Below are 17,792 nucleotides of genomic sequence, written 5' to 3'. Positions count from 1 at the left end.
GGCTCAGTCAGTTAAGCATCCAACTTTGGCTCAGGTCATGATCTCAGGGTTCATGGGTTTGAGCCCCATGTCTGTCCTGACAGCCCAGAGTCTGGAGCCTGCTTCTGAGTCTATGTCTTTCTCTCTCTCTCTCCCCCTCTCCTGCTTGCACTTGGTTTCTCTCTCTCAAAAATAAATAAACATTAAAAAATTAAAAAAAAAATGAAGGCCCTTTTTTTTCTTTGCAGGACAGGATAATAATATAATTTCCCTTTTTATCTCTTAATACGTTTTACACTATTGAACTATCCTTGCATTTTTGAAATTACCTTTGCTGGGTCATTCTTTAACATTTAAAAGTATTCAGAGTAAATGGGTTGATCTTTTCCTTGGGAGTTTTGTGTCAGTTCTTTCAAGGGTGATTGGTCTGAAGTTTGCACTCTTCTTGTTAAATGGATGCTAACTTCGTATAAGGAAGAGAAACAGTTTCTTTCTTTATCTGTGTTCTGGACCAGTTTATATAACATAGAAACAATTTGTTCCTGGAAAGTTTGAAATAATTCATCTGTAAAACCATCTGGGTCCTGCACATTTTTAAGTAGTAGTTCTGTGACAACTTTATTTTTTCCATGAAAATTGATTTATTTAGATTTACTACCTCTTCAAGGGCCAATTTTGGAAATTTATATTTTCTTAGACTACTGTTCATTTCTTTAGATTTTATTATTATAGAGCTGTGCAAAGTATTTTCTTGGTGTTCTTTTAATATCCTCTTTGTTCTCTTTTTCATTTCTAACTTTGTGTATAGGGCACTTCTGACAGCATAATTGGTTCTTAAAGGATTGTTAGAAGTCGAGTCATTCTTAGACAAATTCTTTTCATCTTATAGATATAGTGTTATAAATCAGAGTTCTGGTCCTATTCATACTATAAAAATAGTAATGTTAATCATTGAAGTAAATGCCAGGAAAATGCAAAATATTATTGTTAACTAGAAGCAAATATTTATAAATTTATGAAACAAATATTTAGAATAAAATATAGATTGCAAACACCTTTTTTTGAGGATTCCCCCCCCCCCCCCCCCCGGGAATTATACTAGATAAACTTTCTTAAAAAGAATTCAGAAAATTTTGGTTGGGATAGTCTTTTTCTATTCCTTGAAGCTGATAGAAATGGTCTTCGTTGATCACTTAAAGTCTTCTGCCTTAAAAATTCCATTGTGCCAAGTTTTCGAATGGAAAGTTCTGCAAGGTGGGATTCTTTTTCATGATAAATCCATATGGCTGATCAGAGGGTCCAAGGGGTAGAGATGAATCTGGAGAAAGAAGTAGAGAGGAGATTACAATATGTCTCATATGCTATGTACCATCTGTAGAATTTTGGGCTAGGTCCTACAGACCATGAAGAGCCACTGAAGATTCTTAACTATTCGTGCGGTAAATATAACTCTGGTAGCAATGGGTCAGAAGGGAGAAAGCATGAAGGCAGAGATACCAGTTATAAAGGCAGGGAAAGGAGTTAGGAGGCAGGAGGACTGATTAAAATAATATTTACAGGGTAAAAATTCCTAGAAACCAATTAAATGTAAGGGGTAAGGTAAGGGGAGACATTTAGATTGCTTTCCAGATTACCCATGGCCTGAATGATTGGGTACATGATGATATCATTAGTTAAGGAAATTTGGAAAAGGAACAGGTGACAGTGGGAAGATGACAAATTGCTTGGCACACATTGAGTGTTCAATGAACGTTCTGTGGAACATTCAAGCTGTATCTGGGATCCAGCTGTGTGTCCTGAAGTTCAGCAGAGAGGTTTGAGCTGGATTATGAATTTCAGCACGATTAGAAAATGCTAACCAAAGCCATGAGATGAGTTTACACAGAGAGAGTGTTTGGGGGAAGAAATGTAGAGGCCCCAGGACCAAATCCTCATAAGTACCAACATTTCAAAACAATTATATTTAAATAAAGCATTTTAATTATTCCCTTCCCAAATTGAATACTTTCTTCTGACTTTTTTTTCAAGTACTCAGGCTCAAAGTTGGGAGTTGGAGTCCTTGCTCTCCTTTTGTGTGCAATTTTCAGGTACCACGGAGTCTCCTTCTATCATGTCTCCCACTGCCCCTTACTTTCCATTCCCCCTGCCTCGCCGTAGACCCCTAGCATCACCCACCTGGCAAGAGCCCTCCAGACAGTGAAGAAGCTCTTGTCTCTGATCATTGGGACCAATGGCTTGTCAGTGTTGTTTACAAGTATGTTTCAGCAAGGGATTATAAAAACAATACCTTGTGAACATATGAATGTTTCTTCACGCCCTTACGTTTTAGTGTAGCCGTAGCTTCTTCCCTTTATTGGTGTTCTGCATTGTCCTTCTTTTAAAAGCCATATCTACAGTGCATAATAATGATTAATAATAATAATAGTAATAATAGCCTTCTTTAATGCTGTCTAGCAGGTACTCTTTTATGCACTTTACTAATTTTACCTCTATTAATCCTCACACAAACTGTGAGGTAGGCACTATTAGTAACTTTTTTATAAATAAGGAAACCGAGGCACATAAAGGTTAAGTAAATTACCCCAAGTCACATAGATAGCAAATGGTCGAATTGGAACTAGTTTCATTAAATTTAGCTCTATGGGCTCTTAACCACTGTGCAACACCATAATGTCTATTCTGAAAGTGCAAAACAAAAATCTTTCCAGATTTTCATTCCCCCGCTCCACCCCAACCTTTTACTTTTGCTCCACTCACCCTTAATCCTCCAGCAATTATTAAACCCTTTTTCGGTCTTTCCCAAGACAGGTAGTTTGATTTTCACAGAAACAACAACCCTCTTTCCTTTTACATCATCATTACTTTTGTCTTGAAATATTTAATTAAATTATGTAGTTGCCACTATGGCTCATAAACAGATTTGGGAACAAACATCCTGACTCTCCGTGAGCAAGCAACTCGTCTGGAAGGAATAGGAATACAAGGGAGTATTAGGGTGCACCTCACTGGTCTCAACATCCAGGGTGTCCGGCACATCAGTCCATGAATTTTGGAGACAACATTGAGAGCTGGGATTAATGAGGCATTTCTGTTCAAAGAATTTCTAGTGTAGTCCCCACAGTTTAATTTTGCTTTTGTTTCCCTTGCCAGAGGAGATATATCCAGAAAAACGTTTCCATGGCCAATGTCAAACAAATAATTGCTTATGGTTTCTTCTAGGAATTTCATGATTTCAGGCCTCACATTTAGGTCTTTAGTCCCTTTTGAGGTATTTTTTGTGTATGGTGTAAGAAAGTGGTCCAATTTCATTCTTCTGCATGTAGCTGTCCAATTTTTCTAAAGAAGACGTACAGATATCCAAAGACACGTGAAAAGATGCTCAATATCACTCATCATCAGGGAAATGCAAATCAAAACTGCAATGAAATATCACTTCACATCTCTCAGAATGGCTAAAATCAAATGCACAAGAAACAACAGGTGTTGGCAAGGAGAAAAAGGAACCCTCACACACTGTTGGTAGGAATGCAAACTGGTGCAGCCACTGTGGAACAGTATGGACTTTCCTCAAAAAATTAAAAATAGGATTACCATATGTTCTAGTAATTCTACTGCTGGGTATTTATCCAAAGGAAATGAAACACTAATTTGAAAAGATCTATGCACCCCACCCACCCTGTGTTTACCACAACATTATTTACAATAGTCAAGATATGGAAGCAAACCAGTGTCCATCCATAGATGAAGGGATAAAAAAGATTTGGTGTGTGTAAAATGGAATATTGTCCAGCCATGGAAAAGAATGAAATCTTATCATTTGCAACAACGTGGATGCATCTAGAGAGCATAATACTAAGGGAAATAAGACAGAGAAAGACAACACTGAAAGATTTCATTCATATGTGGAATTTAAGAAATAAAATAAACAAAGAAAAAAAGAGACAAACAAAACACCAGACTCTTAAGTATAAAGAACAAACTACTGTTTGTCAGAGGGGAGGTGGGTGGAGGGATGAGTGAAATTGGTGAAGGGGATTAAGAGTACACTTATCATGATGAACACTGAGTAATGTATAGAATTGTTGAATCACTACCTTGTACACCTGAAAATGAATATAGCATTAATTATATTAACACATTAGTACATTAATTATGCTTGAATTAAAAAGGAGAGAACTTCTGTTTTCTCTCAGTTACCAATTTCTTGCCATCTGGCCCAGAGCTTTAGGAACGTGTCATTTTCTGGGGTGCCTCCACGGCTCAGTTGGTTGAACATCCAACTCTGGTTCAGGCCATGATCTCACCATTCATGAGTTCGAGTCCTGCATCAGGCTCACTGCTGTCAGCATCGAGCTCCACTTCGGATCCTCTGTCTTCCTCTCTCTCTGCTCCTCCCCTGCTTCTGCTCTCTCTCTCTCAATAATAAATAAAACATTAAAAAAAAATGTGTCACTTTCCAAAATGATTATGTCAGTCACCTGATTAAAACTGTGCAGCCATTTGTCCATTGCCACAAAACAAAGTCCCAAGTCCAGCATAAAACCTAAATTCTCAGCATGGCATTTAAAGTCCTCAATGATTTATCCCATGCTACCTCTTCAAATACTTTTATCCTTCCCACGCTCTAGGAATATGAATCTATATTGAGTTTGAATTTTGAAAACCCATAATAAGCTTTATTAATAATTCCCCTAAGCAGAGTCCAGGCTTCTTGTTAATCCTCTGTCTCTCTCTTCATTTAAGAAACCACAACAGTTACAAAAGTACAGGAGAGGGAGGGAGAGGGGCAGTAAGAGTTTGTTCTATGAACTCTTTCGGGCCCTCTGGCAGACCTTATTTTCCAAATATGGTTATAGCGGTAATTCTGGTTCAGCCTGCCCTTCAGAACCTTGCCAATCCTCCTCCCAAGTGGTGGTGTCTCTGTTTTCTCACCTTCAATTTGGGCAGGAGCTTTAACCCCTTCCACAGGCAATATATGACAGAAGTGATGCCGTCTGACTTCCAAAGCTAGGGCACAGAAAGGACATGTGGCCACATGCGGCTCTATCCCTTTGCACTCCACCGCCATATTGTGATGAGGTCAGACAAGCTTTTTTTGCAGAGACACCACATGGAGAGGCCCAGGTGGAGAGGAACTCTGCAGCCAACAGCCAGGGTTAACTGCAAGATACGTGAGAGAATGAACCTTCAGATGATCCAGTCCCCACTTTCAAGTCTTCAGGTGAGGCCCAGGCAGCCTAGAACAGAGACACCAGCTGGTGCCACTGTGACGTCAAAAACTTGGCCCACAGAATCTATGAGTGTGATAGTTATTTTTCTCAATGAGGTTGGAGAGTAATTTGCTAGGCTGTCACAGAAAATGGAACAGGCCCTTCGGGCAAATGAGTAAATAAATGGTATATCTGGGGGGTTCCCTTCCCAGAATTTTGAGTTAGAAATGGCGGAAGAAACCCGTCCATTTCAGGATTACTCGCTCGATGCCATCCCAAACTCCCAGTGTCCTTTACCATGGGGTTGTAACTGTAAGATGAAATGATACTTGGTGCCCGGACTCACAGCCTCAGCTGACAGACTCTCACCCCTGGGCCTCTTATGCTTTGCCGGCCATCTTCTCTGTGCACTGGGCCTAATCAGATGATTTTTTTTCCCCCCTTTGGGTACTCCCTAGCCCTCCGTGAATGTTCACGGTGTTAGTTAATACCATCCTCAGTTGTCTTTGGCAGTTCACAGCAGTGAAATTATGGTGTAGGCTCTCCTTCGGAAATCACTCTCTGCTTTAGAATTTCTTCACATATCAATCTGTATTCAAAAACAATTTTTCACAGCACTGATGAGAAGGAGGTAAGATTATCACAAAGTGCTGAGGGTAGGAAAGAAGTAGGACATACTTTGCCAGTCTTTGCAACTCTCTCTCATTACTGATCCCAAAATGCTTTCTGCCTCTTTTTCCACCCCCCTGCAGGCTCTTTATCATGTTGTTGCCTTTGCCTGGAAATCCCTGAAATTGTTATCGTTTCAGCTCAAACATGCCAACTCCTTTAAGCGGCCATGCTTAGTGACAAGTTTGTCTAACTTTATGCTCATGCAGAATTTTGTTTAGAATGCTTTTAAACCCTCCTCTCATGATTAAGATATTTGTACACATGGATATTTGTAAGCCTAGATGGTGAAGTCCTTGTTAGACCTTATTTCCTCTGCAACATTTAGCAGAGTGCCTTTCACATAATAGATCCTCAATATAAGATTGTGGAGTTAAATTTCTAAATGAAAGGGATGGTGAAATATTAGAATAAAGTTATATTATAATAAGGCATATATGTAGTGAAATGCTTTAGAAACTTAAAATTGATTAAAGGCCTCAACTTGAGTCCAGAGTGTGTGTGTGTGTGTGTGTACATTTATACATAAGTCTATGTACATATGATGGAAATTGTGATATAAACTGGTATCTCATTTCCTTCAGCGTTTCTATAAATTGTTGCCACTATGGGCTTACCTTTGTATATAAACCCAGAAAAGGCTCTGAGAGACCTACCTGAAGGAAGTCAGTTATGGCAAGTTATCACACATACCTAGTATTTTATCTGTATAGTTAGTGAAAATCCAGTTCTGATTAAGAGTTAAACCCTCCAGTGACTATGACAATTTAGAGATTGAAATTAACAGAAAATATAAGAAAGGAGCAAGGAAGAAATTTCAGTGTTTCAACATAGCTTTTACTTTAAGTTAAAAATGTGTTAGCGTATTTCCATTTCAAAATGTTTCCTAAATACATTGAATAGCTTGTACTTTAGAAGGAAGATAAACCACATAAAATAATTGTTTAGAACCAGTACACATGAATGGATTATTTCTTACTAACAATATGATATACATCTTCCATTCAAAGGTATTAATATCAATCCTTTCATTATGCAAGACTTTTTTCCAGCTGCAGCATTCCAATTAACATACCCATCTATTTCCATATGAACAGGGATCTGAGCTAATTTTACACTAATTCCTAAGATGAATAATTGAGATATTGGACGCAACACCTCAAAAAACAAAGTCTTGTTTGGTATTTGAAGTGACAAGTCTTGAGCCATGAGTTAATCAAGAAAACTATACATAGGTCTTCATTAACATACTAAGAATCAGCCTACCAATAAAGAAATCACTGAACATGCACATTTAATGGTGTAAAATTCAATCGCACTTAACTCAGCCTGAAAATATCAGTATCTTAATAATTCTTTGTATTTATGTAGACCAGAACCTTTCCTGTGGAGAGAGCAAAGTTCTTTTGCATATCTTCTTTGATTAAGCACATTTAAGAGGAGATGCCATTATCCACACTTGACAAACTATCAAAAAGGTGAAGTAGCTCAGCCAAGGTCACACTGCCAGAGAGAAATCTAACTCAGCTCTAGACGTCTTGGTTGCAATTAGCACTCTCCTGAATCCAGAAATAAACAGGACAAAATCTATTTCTATACTTGGACACTTCCAAGATATTATAAGATCTCAAATACTCTCACCAACCTCTGCCTGCCTCGCAGTGCTGGATGCAATGCATGAGGAAGTGTGAAGAGAGATAAAGGAAGCACCTGACAGCAGTTACTGATTCTGGAAAAGGAATTAAATGGAAACCAGAGATATATCAATGTGTCCAACTGTTGTGAGCTGTGGCTTGGTTATAAACATTTTATAGTGTGGTTCAAGGGTTACTGTAATATGACCATACAGGCACAAAGCACTCACAGTAATATGGACCCCTGTGGAAATGCTAGAGCACAAAGGCCATCATGGAAGTGGTTCTGGGGAGCCCCAGGTGCCAGTCAGTGATGGAATAAGTAGGAGAAGTTTGAAGGGGAGGTTAAATGGATAGGGTTGTCCTACGCTCTTGGTATGACCCTAATCCTTCCCGAGATGTAATTTTGAGGTCAGGTTGGTACTTGTATTTAGCTAGGGAGTCGTATTTTAGGTGGAGAGAAGAAAGAAAGATAGAAAAGAAAAAGGAAACAAAGAACAAGAGAAGGAAAGCATGGACTAGAAGTTAGGTTTGATACTAGACCTGGATTAGAAAATGAAAGGTACATCTGCCCTCATCCCTCCATCCTGTGGCACTAGAAATGAAATTCAGTTGTCATCCTGGACAAGATGCTCTTTAGAAATGCTTCTAGTTATATCATTATCTTACCCTGCTTAAGTAAAGAGCTTTTACAAATTATAGACCAATACAATTTATTCCCCATATGCCCTCCCTGCATGCACAGAAGTGTGTTTTTTTTTTTCCTTAAGAGATAGCTTAAGGCAAGTAAAGTACTACAAAGTCATCTCAACAGCAACAGGTAAAAGGGCAAGATGTCCTCTATTTAGATATGTCAACAGCAAAGCTCACAGAGAACGTGAACTGACTGATTCAACACGTTTCCAGAAGATGAAGGTATATTAGAATCCCGAAGAAAACAAGGCTAAGAAAACTTTGCCCATAAATCAGCAATTACTGGTAGTTAGTCAATATCACAGGTTTGATAAAGTGCCAGAGCCCACTAATGGTATGAGAACATTAAGTCTTTGGCCACAAAGTCACAGTAAGACCTTGCTCAGATTTACTTTGGAGCTGTCTGGGCCTGGAGCTGTTGCTGTGAATAACAAACCTGATGTTTTTCTTATGCCCTCGTTTCCTTGCTGCACTTGCGCTGGGTGAAAACAAAGGCGGGACGCAGCAGAACAGCGGCTGGAGATGTGACATTACTGGTGGAGAACTTTGACATATAGAAAGTTAAATTGGTCAAGCCCATGCGGTGTTGGCATAGGCCAGAATTTTATCCCCAGACTGTTCTAATATTGACTGCCGGCTCTCTCGATTACCTTGCAAGATGGGCCTGCCACAGTCTTCTGAGACTAAAGCGATGACCATTTGTGCCATCGCTTCACAGATTTTTCTCTTGTACCTGCTTTTTCAGTAAAACAGAAAGAGACTGTGGATTACCTGTCCCTATTCCCAAGGAAATCTAAAACTATTGGAAGGAGTCAATACAAATGTTTGACGAGACGCTATGCATTTACTTTATTCGAGTCTCCACTTGAAGTCGAGGTGTTGCTTTGTAATATTAGTACCTGTTCACCGTAAGTCTTCACAATTCAGACATAATACTCTGCTGGTGAAATGGCCTAAAGCTTTCTACCGAAAGTGTAGTTCAGAGGTCAGTAGCACCCGGATCATCTGGGAGCTTGTTATGAGTTCAGAACTCAGGCTTTACCCGCAATCAGGATCGTATTTTAACATGATTCCCAGGAGGTTCATATACACATTAAAGGGTTTTTTTTTAATTGGACAAATTGGATATGTGACATTGTGTGAGTTTAAAGTACACAATGTATTGCCTTGACACATTCATATATTGTTTTTTTAAAAATGCTTATTTATTTATTTTGAGAGAAAGAGAGAGAAAGTGTGAGTGGGGGAGGAGCAGAGAGAGAGAGAGAGAGAGAGAGAAAATCCCATGCAGACTCCATGCTGTTGGTGTAGAGTATGATGCGGGCTTGATCTTGTGAACTGTGAGATTATGACCTGAGCCAAAATCAAGTCGGACACTTGGCTGATTGAGCACCCAGGTGTCCCCTTTTTGGGGACACATATATATATATTACATATAACATATAATATTATATATTGTAATAAGATTGCCAATGTAGCAATATTTATCACATTACATAATTATGCTACAACATTATCAATCTGTATTCATGATACTGTGCATTAGATCTCTATGGTTTATTTACTACTTGTTATAAGTTTGTACCCTTAAACACCAGCATTTTAATCCTTCCCGCCCAAACCCCTAGTAACCATCATTTTATTCTTTTTTTTTTATAGTTTTAACTTTTTAAAATTCCACATAAGTGAGGTCTGCCTTATCTCACTTAGCATAATGTGCCCAGGGTCCTTTCATGTTGTCACAAATGAAAGAATATCTTCCTTTCTCACGGCTGAATAATATTCCATTGCACATTGAAGTTTTAGAAGTATTGGCCTATAGGACTTTTACTATTTTTACCTAAATTGTATCCATCAATCATTCCATGTAAAAGAATGCCTGCTTAGATTCTTGTCTGTAGTTGAAGGCACAGACAAAATTGGAATAGAAAAGACATCAAACACAATTTGTATGTGAACTCTTTTAGTCTAAATGAACATGAATTATTATTAGTGGAAGAATAAAATACTAATATTGTCCCTTAGAAATATTATGGTGGCTCCTCCTATCCTCAATATGACTTTCAAAGAAAGTAGCTCAAAGACCCACTCTTCTGAATTTCAAATACTTGCATTGCTTCTCTAAAGAGGTACTTTTGACTGATTGCATTAAGCTTGTTTTCCAGCTGCACTAAAGGCTATGGAAAAATATTCATTATTAGGGAAATAGGACATACAAATATGAAATTAGCCCAAGACATCTTATCCTATAAAATAGTCCAACACTATATGAATAGCAATCTACTTAGTAAATAGTAAAGAAAGTGCCCGGTTCCATAACAGATCGATCCCAAGTGCCCATCGTTAAATCTTGTCTGGCCCGTCTCCAAGTTGTTTGTGCCGTACTGGCAGCCACAGGCGTTCTCAGAGGGCAGGGGGCCAGGAGGCGGGCGGAAGGGGGAACGCAGCCAGCAGGCCATCCTGGCTTCTCACCCTCTTCTCTTACTGACTTGCTTTATGAGTCATTTGATTTGGAGGAAAAGACCCCTACTCGAAAGCACTCAAATCTCTCACCATTAAAGGCTGAAATGATACACAAAACAAAAGAATAGCTATAGAACTGTATATAATAGGGAGCTTTGTCTTCAATAATGTTCTGAGGAACCTATTAAAGAAAAGCCAATTTCTCCTCAAAATTCTGGGACTTCTACCAATTTAAAACCAGGAGGGAAGAAAAGCAAGCCTATTTGTAAATTTGTTTTCTGTCTTTTCTTTTTAAATGACTTTGAAATAGAGGAATTTTTCCCAATAAGGCATTGAGGAATCTAACCAAGAAACTCCAAACAGTTGGAGCATCTCAAAGATTGATATTTAAAGATGCACTTTTCGGGAGCTTTTGGTCAGATTACCACTGTCCTTTCACACACTATCGACGAGAGAGGCAGGGCTGCTGGATGAAAGAAACGCACTGGCAAAGAGTACTGGGTTTGAGGGAAGATTTATAATAAGGGTTCAACAATTGTGGTAAAGATTTCATTTTAAATTATGCTTAATAAATTATTCTTGAGTCATTTGTAGTTACTATATACATTTTATTACTCATATTAACCAGATGGGGAAAATATTTATGGCTCAATAACACAAATAGGATACACTCCTTTATTTTCCAAAGGATTTAGGTTACCCAGAAAATCATATTTTCAATTTTTTTTTAATAAGAGGTTTTCTCTTTTAATTTTTGTAACGTTTTTTATTTATTTTTGAGACAGAGAGAGACAGAGCATGAACGGAGGAGGGGCAGAGAGAGAGGGAGACACAGAATCAGAAGCAGGCTCCAGACTCTGAGCCATCAGCCCAGAGCCCGACGCGGGGCTCGAACCCACGGACCGCGAGATCGTGACCTGAGCTGAAGTCGGACGCTTAACCGACTGAGCCACCCAGGCGCCCCTCAATTTTTTTGTTTTAAATACACAGATGATATTTCAGTGGGGAAGGGACAGTCACGGTTGTGCAAGGGCACAAATAAATAGGTGAATGATGAGTGTTTATCTGGGTAATCCAGTCCTCTCGAATCTTCCATTGAGGACAAAATAATACTGAGGGATTGCAGATTGAATTATGTGGAACATTAATATTGAAACCCTCACGTATTTATTTTACCTGTATGGACAGAAAAACTTTGCTTTTTTCTATTGATTACCATATCACTCTATGAATAGACCACAGGGATCTTCCTCATGCAAACACACAGGAACTCTTTCAAAAACATATTCACTTAAAAAAAGAAAAAGGAGGAAGAAGAGGGATTGTAGCCTCACTTGGCCTTAGCTGATGCCCTGGCCATGAACATCAGTTTCATGGCTGTGTTTTCTGTCCTCACAGAACCCTCGGCAGGAAGTTACCTCAGGAAGAGATCCACTTCCAGTGTTCTGTCCACTGTTTCCAGGTGGTATTTCTCCCATGTTATTCTCAACCATTGACAATGTTTTATTAATGTTAAGTTTTTAAGTAAATGATCCAAGCTATAGGAAAAGGAATAATACAAGTCAAAACAGCACAAACAGTATGAGTTAGATACGTTTTTATTTTTTAAATATATTTTTTAAATACTTGTAAAAGCGTTTCAAGATATCCCTTCTAAACTTATATAAATTCAGTTTAGAGTTTAATCAGATTTGGGGCACCTGGATGGCTCATTCAGTTGAGTGTCTGACTTTGGCTCAGGTCATGATCTCGCAGTTTGTGAGTTTGAGCCTTGCATCCGGCTTGCTGCTGTCTGCACAGAGCCCGCTTCAGATCCTCTGTCCTCCTCTCTCTTTGCCCCTCCCCTGCTTGCACACACACACACACACACACACAGTCTCTCTCTCTCTCTCTCTCTCTCTCTCAAAAACAAACATTTAAAGTTTTATCAGATCATTTTAAACCATCTTACTGGTTTGTAGTTAGTGTTCACTTATCAAACATATTAGAAGTTCATTGAAGTTGCAAGTTAGGAGACTTAATTCAAGTCCTGGCTTGCCAGCAACTTGCTATAAGTCTTTGGATAATTTATCCTGTCTTTTGAGGCTTTTCTCTCCTCTGGTGACAATTCAAAGGATTAGAGGAGAATGAACATGAAGGTTCTATTCTGACATTTTGTGCTGGAAAGATTCAACTTCTTATCTTCAACATGTTTTAATAAATATTAATAATATTCATACATTTGCATACTACTTCATAGCTTGCAAAGTGCTTTCACATATATGATCTCTTTAAATCTTTCCAGTGTGTGTGAGTTAGGCACATTTCATAGAAGTGAGAGCAAGCTCAGAGAGGTTGTAACTTATCCAAGATCACAGAGTTCTTATACAGCAGAGCTGGATAGACAGGTCTTCCTACTCCCAAGTTCAATTTTCTTCTACTGTATTCAGGGTACTTGAAGGTGATGGTAATATGGATAGTTAAGTTTCTGTTAAATCATAAAGTAATGTGGTATTATTTTACAGAGGGTATTCTACCCTCTAGATGTAGAGTCAGAGAACTAGGTTTCTTTGACAGACAGTATGATTTGGGGAAGTCAACCTCTCTGAGCTTCAGTTTCCTCATTTGTAATAAAGGGATTTGGACTACGTGACTTTTGGGCTTACTTCTTGCTTAAAATTCTTTTTTTTCTTAAGGCTGTCACTATGCCTAGATTAAAATTGTGGTAGACTAACATAAAACTTTTTATAGACTATAAGAGATTGAAAAAAGTTCACCACAAGATCATTCCTACTGGCTATTATTCATGCTCTCTGGCCATTGGCCTATTAAAAACCTTGGACTGACTGATATTACTGACCAACTAATAGTTTTCAGTAGACTAGTTAACTGAAGATTTCATAAAGAGGTACATTATTCTGCCTGAGCTACATAGTCCAAGGCCTGGAGTTGCATTTTCAGAGAGATCTTGACTCGACAGAAGACCTTACTTGGTAACCAGTGATAGGAAACCTCAGGGAGCACACTGTGAAGACATTTTTGGCCCTCCCTGCAGTGTGCTGAATATATGCTATCTCTGCCTCTCTGATACACTGTCTCGTTGTCATGCATACGCCTCACCCTGAAAGGTTATAGTTTGTAGGCATTTCGTTTTAAGACACAGACGAATCACTTGAAAACAGTCGAGGGTATGATGGTGAGTGTTTTAAGAGTTAGAGACAAAGAAGAGTTTTGAACCTGCTGCTTCTTTGCCCGCCTCCCTATCTGAGTCGAACATTGTAACTTTTGAAGCGAACATAGAATGGATCATAACTAGCTTGCTGAGCTGGTTCTTTATGCACAATTAAGCTTTGTTGGGACTTTCTTTATTTGTAATAGTGCTGTTACGGCGTGGGATGCTATTCAGCTCCAAACAACATTCCATTTAATAACTAGGCATTAGTTCACCCATTAAATCAGCACCATCACTTACTGATAAGTATCGCCCTTTTCCTTGGCCCCACTTGGCTCTTCCGCTTAGAGAATGAAGCATGGCAATGTTATGGCACTTGAGAGGAGAAGGTTGGAGGGAGGACAGACTGAGCCATGATGACCCAAATTCCTCTAGTCACAGAAATGGAACTTTGCCCCGGTCTTTCCCTTTCCTTAAACTTATATACTTCCCAAGCAGCACTCTAAGTGCCTTTAAAAACAAAACTAAACCAAAGCACTAAGCAAAACAAATAATAGCACCAACTACTATATCTCTTATACACCAAAGAGACAAAACTGTATTGGGGGGTGTGCAAAAGATTTGCAACAAAAGATGTGAATAAAAATGTTCATAACAGCATCGTTTGAACATTGTTTGTCAAACCCAAAAAATAGCTCAATGTCCATTATGGTATATTTATACAGTGGAAACTCAAGAAACTACCACTATACTCAACATACTCAAAAACATGAATAGTTCTCACAAACCTAATGTTGAGAGAAAGAAGCCACACTGAAAAGAGTGTATAATGTATGAATCCAACTACATAAAGGCAAGAACCACTCTGGTATTAGAAGTCAGGAAAATGGCTACCTTTGGGGAGGAGTGAAGGATAGAGATTTAAGAAAACAAGGGGGTCTTCTGAATGCTAGTAATGATCTATTTTTTTTTATCTGAGTGAATACATGAGTGTGTTCATTTTTCATGAAACTCTCCATTGGTATTTTGTGTCCTTTTCTGAATATATATTTTATACCTCGATGAAAAATTGATTTCAAAATAATGTTAGAAATGAGAAACTGTTTTAGTTAGACTGGGGCTGAGTGCCCTAAAGGTGTCAACTCAATGAAGTCTCATGGGCAAACATAAAAGGGCAGGTTTTATTTACTCATTAGTGAATTTATTTGCACTCCACTTTTGATTTTAGAATGGACTTGAGATTTGCAGAAAAGTTGCAAAGTTGCAATGGTGGTACAGAAGATTCTGCATACCATTCATATATTTCCCCCTTATTTGTTAACATCATATATTATAATAGTACATTTGTTACCACTAAGAAACCAACATTGGTACATAACCGTTAACTAAATTCCATTACTATTTTGCTAGTTTTCCCACTAACATCCTTTTCATGTTCTAGGATCCCATTCAAAATACCATGTTATATGTAGTCAACCAAGCGTCCATCTGGTCTGTGACAACTTCTCAGTTTTTCCTTGTTATGTTTTTTTCCCATTAACTTGACAGTTTGTTCAGGTGTTTTGTAGGCTTTCCTGGTTTTTCTGATGTTTCAAGGTCAGACTGGGTTTATGACTTTTGAGGAAGAATATCATGGAGATGAAGTACCCCTTTCTCATCACAGCATATCAGGGTGCATGCTAGAACTTGATTTATCACTGATGCTAATTTTCATCTGGCCAAGATAGTGTTTACCAGGTTTCTCCACAATAAAGCTTTTTTCTCCCTTCCATATTCTTTGGAAGCAAGTCACTAAGCTGCCCACACTCAAAAGAGACTGAAAATTAAACTTCAATTCTTTTTTAAAATGTCTAGTTTTGCATACAATTTTTACCACATATATCAGCTCAGTTCATATACTTTATAAATAAATATCTTTATTTTTCCTCTTTAGGAGCAATTAAATAGTAACGAGTAAGCATCTCTTCAGTATTCAAGGTTTTTCCATCTTAATAAAACCTTGTAACGAGATCAATATAATGCAAACTTTAAAAAAGTGGTATTGTATCTACTGAAAATAAAAGTAACCGAGTAAGGGAGATGTGAGAGCATCTCGTTCATGAGAGGTAATGGTCACAGTTTCCAAATGTTGTGAGGGAAATGAGTTTGCAGGACGGATTTGTATCTGGGGCAGAAGAGGTTTGCAAATTTGGTGAATTATGCCTCTAGAGCGCCTGTAATTTATTTTCCGCTTTTGCTCTGAGGACCTTACCACCCCTAGGCATCACCTGACCCACCAACTCTGGACTGCAAAAGCCCTAGCAGGAGTACACTACAGATGGCAGGCTGGCGCAAGGAAGGGATTACTCCTGCAGCGAATTTAAACCACTGCCTGCTGGGGAGTAACTGGGCGATTTATAGGGCAAGACTGAGTCTGGGAAGTCTGTAGGAAGCTCCTCCCCTCAGCCTAGGACAGGGCGGTCCAGACTCCGCGCAGCGTCTCAGGCCAGAGCGGCGCCCCACCTCTCCCCTAGCTCCGCCCCTTCCCCGTCTCGGCCCCGCCCCTCCTCGTGGCCTTCGCGTCTTCCTTCCGGGTCGCGCTGGGCCGCGCTCGCTGCCGCCGCGCCGCAGCGCGGGACTCTGGGAGCCGCCCCCGCGCCGGTGTCTCCCGGTGCCGCCTGGGTCGCTGGTGAAGCCCACGGCGCGCACCTCTCCCGGACCCTACAGGGTACGGCCCTTCCTTTACTTCTTCCTCCTGCGGGTCTCCGTCTTCCTCCTTCGGCGCTGGGGCGGGGCCGGGCCAGGGCGGAGCGCCGCGCTTCGGGGAGCCTGGGCGCAGGGCAGAGGTCCCCACCGATCGCCCCTCCCCCGAAGCCCGCGTCGCGCTGCGGAGCTTGCTGGGCACCTGTGAATGGCTTACGTGCCTTGGGTGCTGCTTCTCTGTCCCGCTCTGTCTGCAAGACGTGAGGCGTGCCGGCGTTCACCCTGCCTAGGGTTGTTTACACCGCGGTGTCCCTGGGCCGTGCTGACCCAGCAGCCACCCCGTCGGCCACCTGCCCGGCTGTGTACTTGTTGCTCTTGTGCGTGTTGCCTTGACTTCCCTCTGGCATCGATGGTTTTTGACTAATCAGGCCCATGTCTTCAGGGCTGCCACAAGATACCGGCAGTTTCTATGTTTAGGGGTGTCCTTAGAGTGTCGTGTTGACTTTAACCACCCACTGGGCTTCCTTGTCAACCTGTTTACAATGGGAGTGATTTTGGATTGCCTTGATGGTTCCCAAATGCTTATTGTCACATAGCCTCAAGAGGCCGTCACTGATTGAAATATATACGGATAAATAGAAAGTTAAGGTGATATAAACCTGTGGTCAGGTAGTGGCGTTGACAGGATACCGTGTTTGGCGTTATGCCGTGGAGGACTGACTCTACGCCAGGGGCTGTGATCTTGCTTGTTCCAATTTGGTTGAGGACACAAGCTGCCTTTACTGCTGCCTGGCCTGTATTCCTCGGTATCAGGCACATTTTATCCTTAAAAAGCTCACCTAATGCGTCTGTAGATCTGTACTGCATATTGTAGCTGTTGGTTAAGTAAAGGGACATTTTCCTAATACATCATCAACTATCCTATAGTCCTTTATTAGATACTAAGTTATTGGGAGAAAGAGACGGTGTACTGGTCTTCCTAGTGGCAGTGTGCATCACCCTATGGTAGGAACTCTCTTATTTCTCATTGAATTGGATTCTTCTTTTCATGCTTCTTTTCTGAGTACCAACTTCTTACACTGTCTCAAATGTTGGCTTTTCTGAACCTTCAATTTCCTGCACTTCTCTTCTGTTACTGACTTGAAAAGCAGGGAGGTCAACTCAATGTAAAATGGTTAATTTCTTCTTTATAATGCTGTGATCTAGTGATGCAATTATAGTACTCTGTACGTGGCATCTTAAAATATTGCTAACTGCTTATCTTTTACTTTGAACATGGTCAGTTAGCAAAAACTGCCCCTTTGTTCTTTG

At 39.9% G+C, this 17,792-nt stretch overlaps 1 protein-coding gene across 1 annotated transcript in view; it reads left to right on the top strand.

Annotated features, from left to right (window-relative positions):
• Positions 1 to 16,357: 16,357 nt before the first annotated feature.
• FBXL4 (F-box and leucine rich repeat protein 4) overlaps positions 16,358 to 17,792 on the top strand; it is an 83,921-nt gene continuing 82,486 nt past the window's right edge. The window contains exon 1 of the mRNA XM_049654030.1: positions 16,358 to 16,506. The gene's annotated coding sequence lies outside the window, so the exon portion shown is untranslated. The remainder of the gene's footprint in view (positions 16,507 to 17,792) is intronic.

This window comes from Panthera uncia (genome assembly GCF_023721935.1).
Source record: "Panthera uncia isolate 11264 chromosome B2 unlocalized genomic scaffold, Puncia_PCG_1.0 HiC_scaffold_24, whole genome shotgun sequence".
NCBI classification, from domain to species: Eukaryota; Metazoa; Chordata; class Mammalia; order Carnivora; family Felidae; genus Panthera; species Panthera uncia.
The sequence above is the reverse complement of the archived record's forward strand: the minus strand, read 5'-3'. Positions and strand labels throughout refer to the sequence as shown.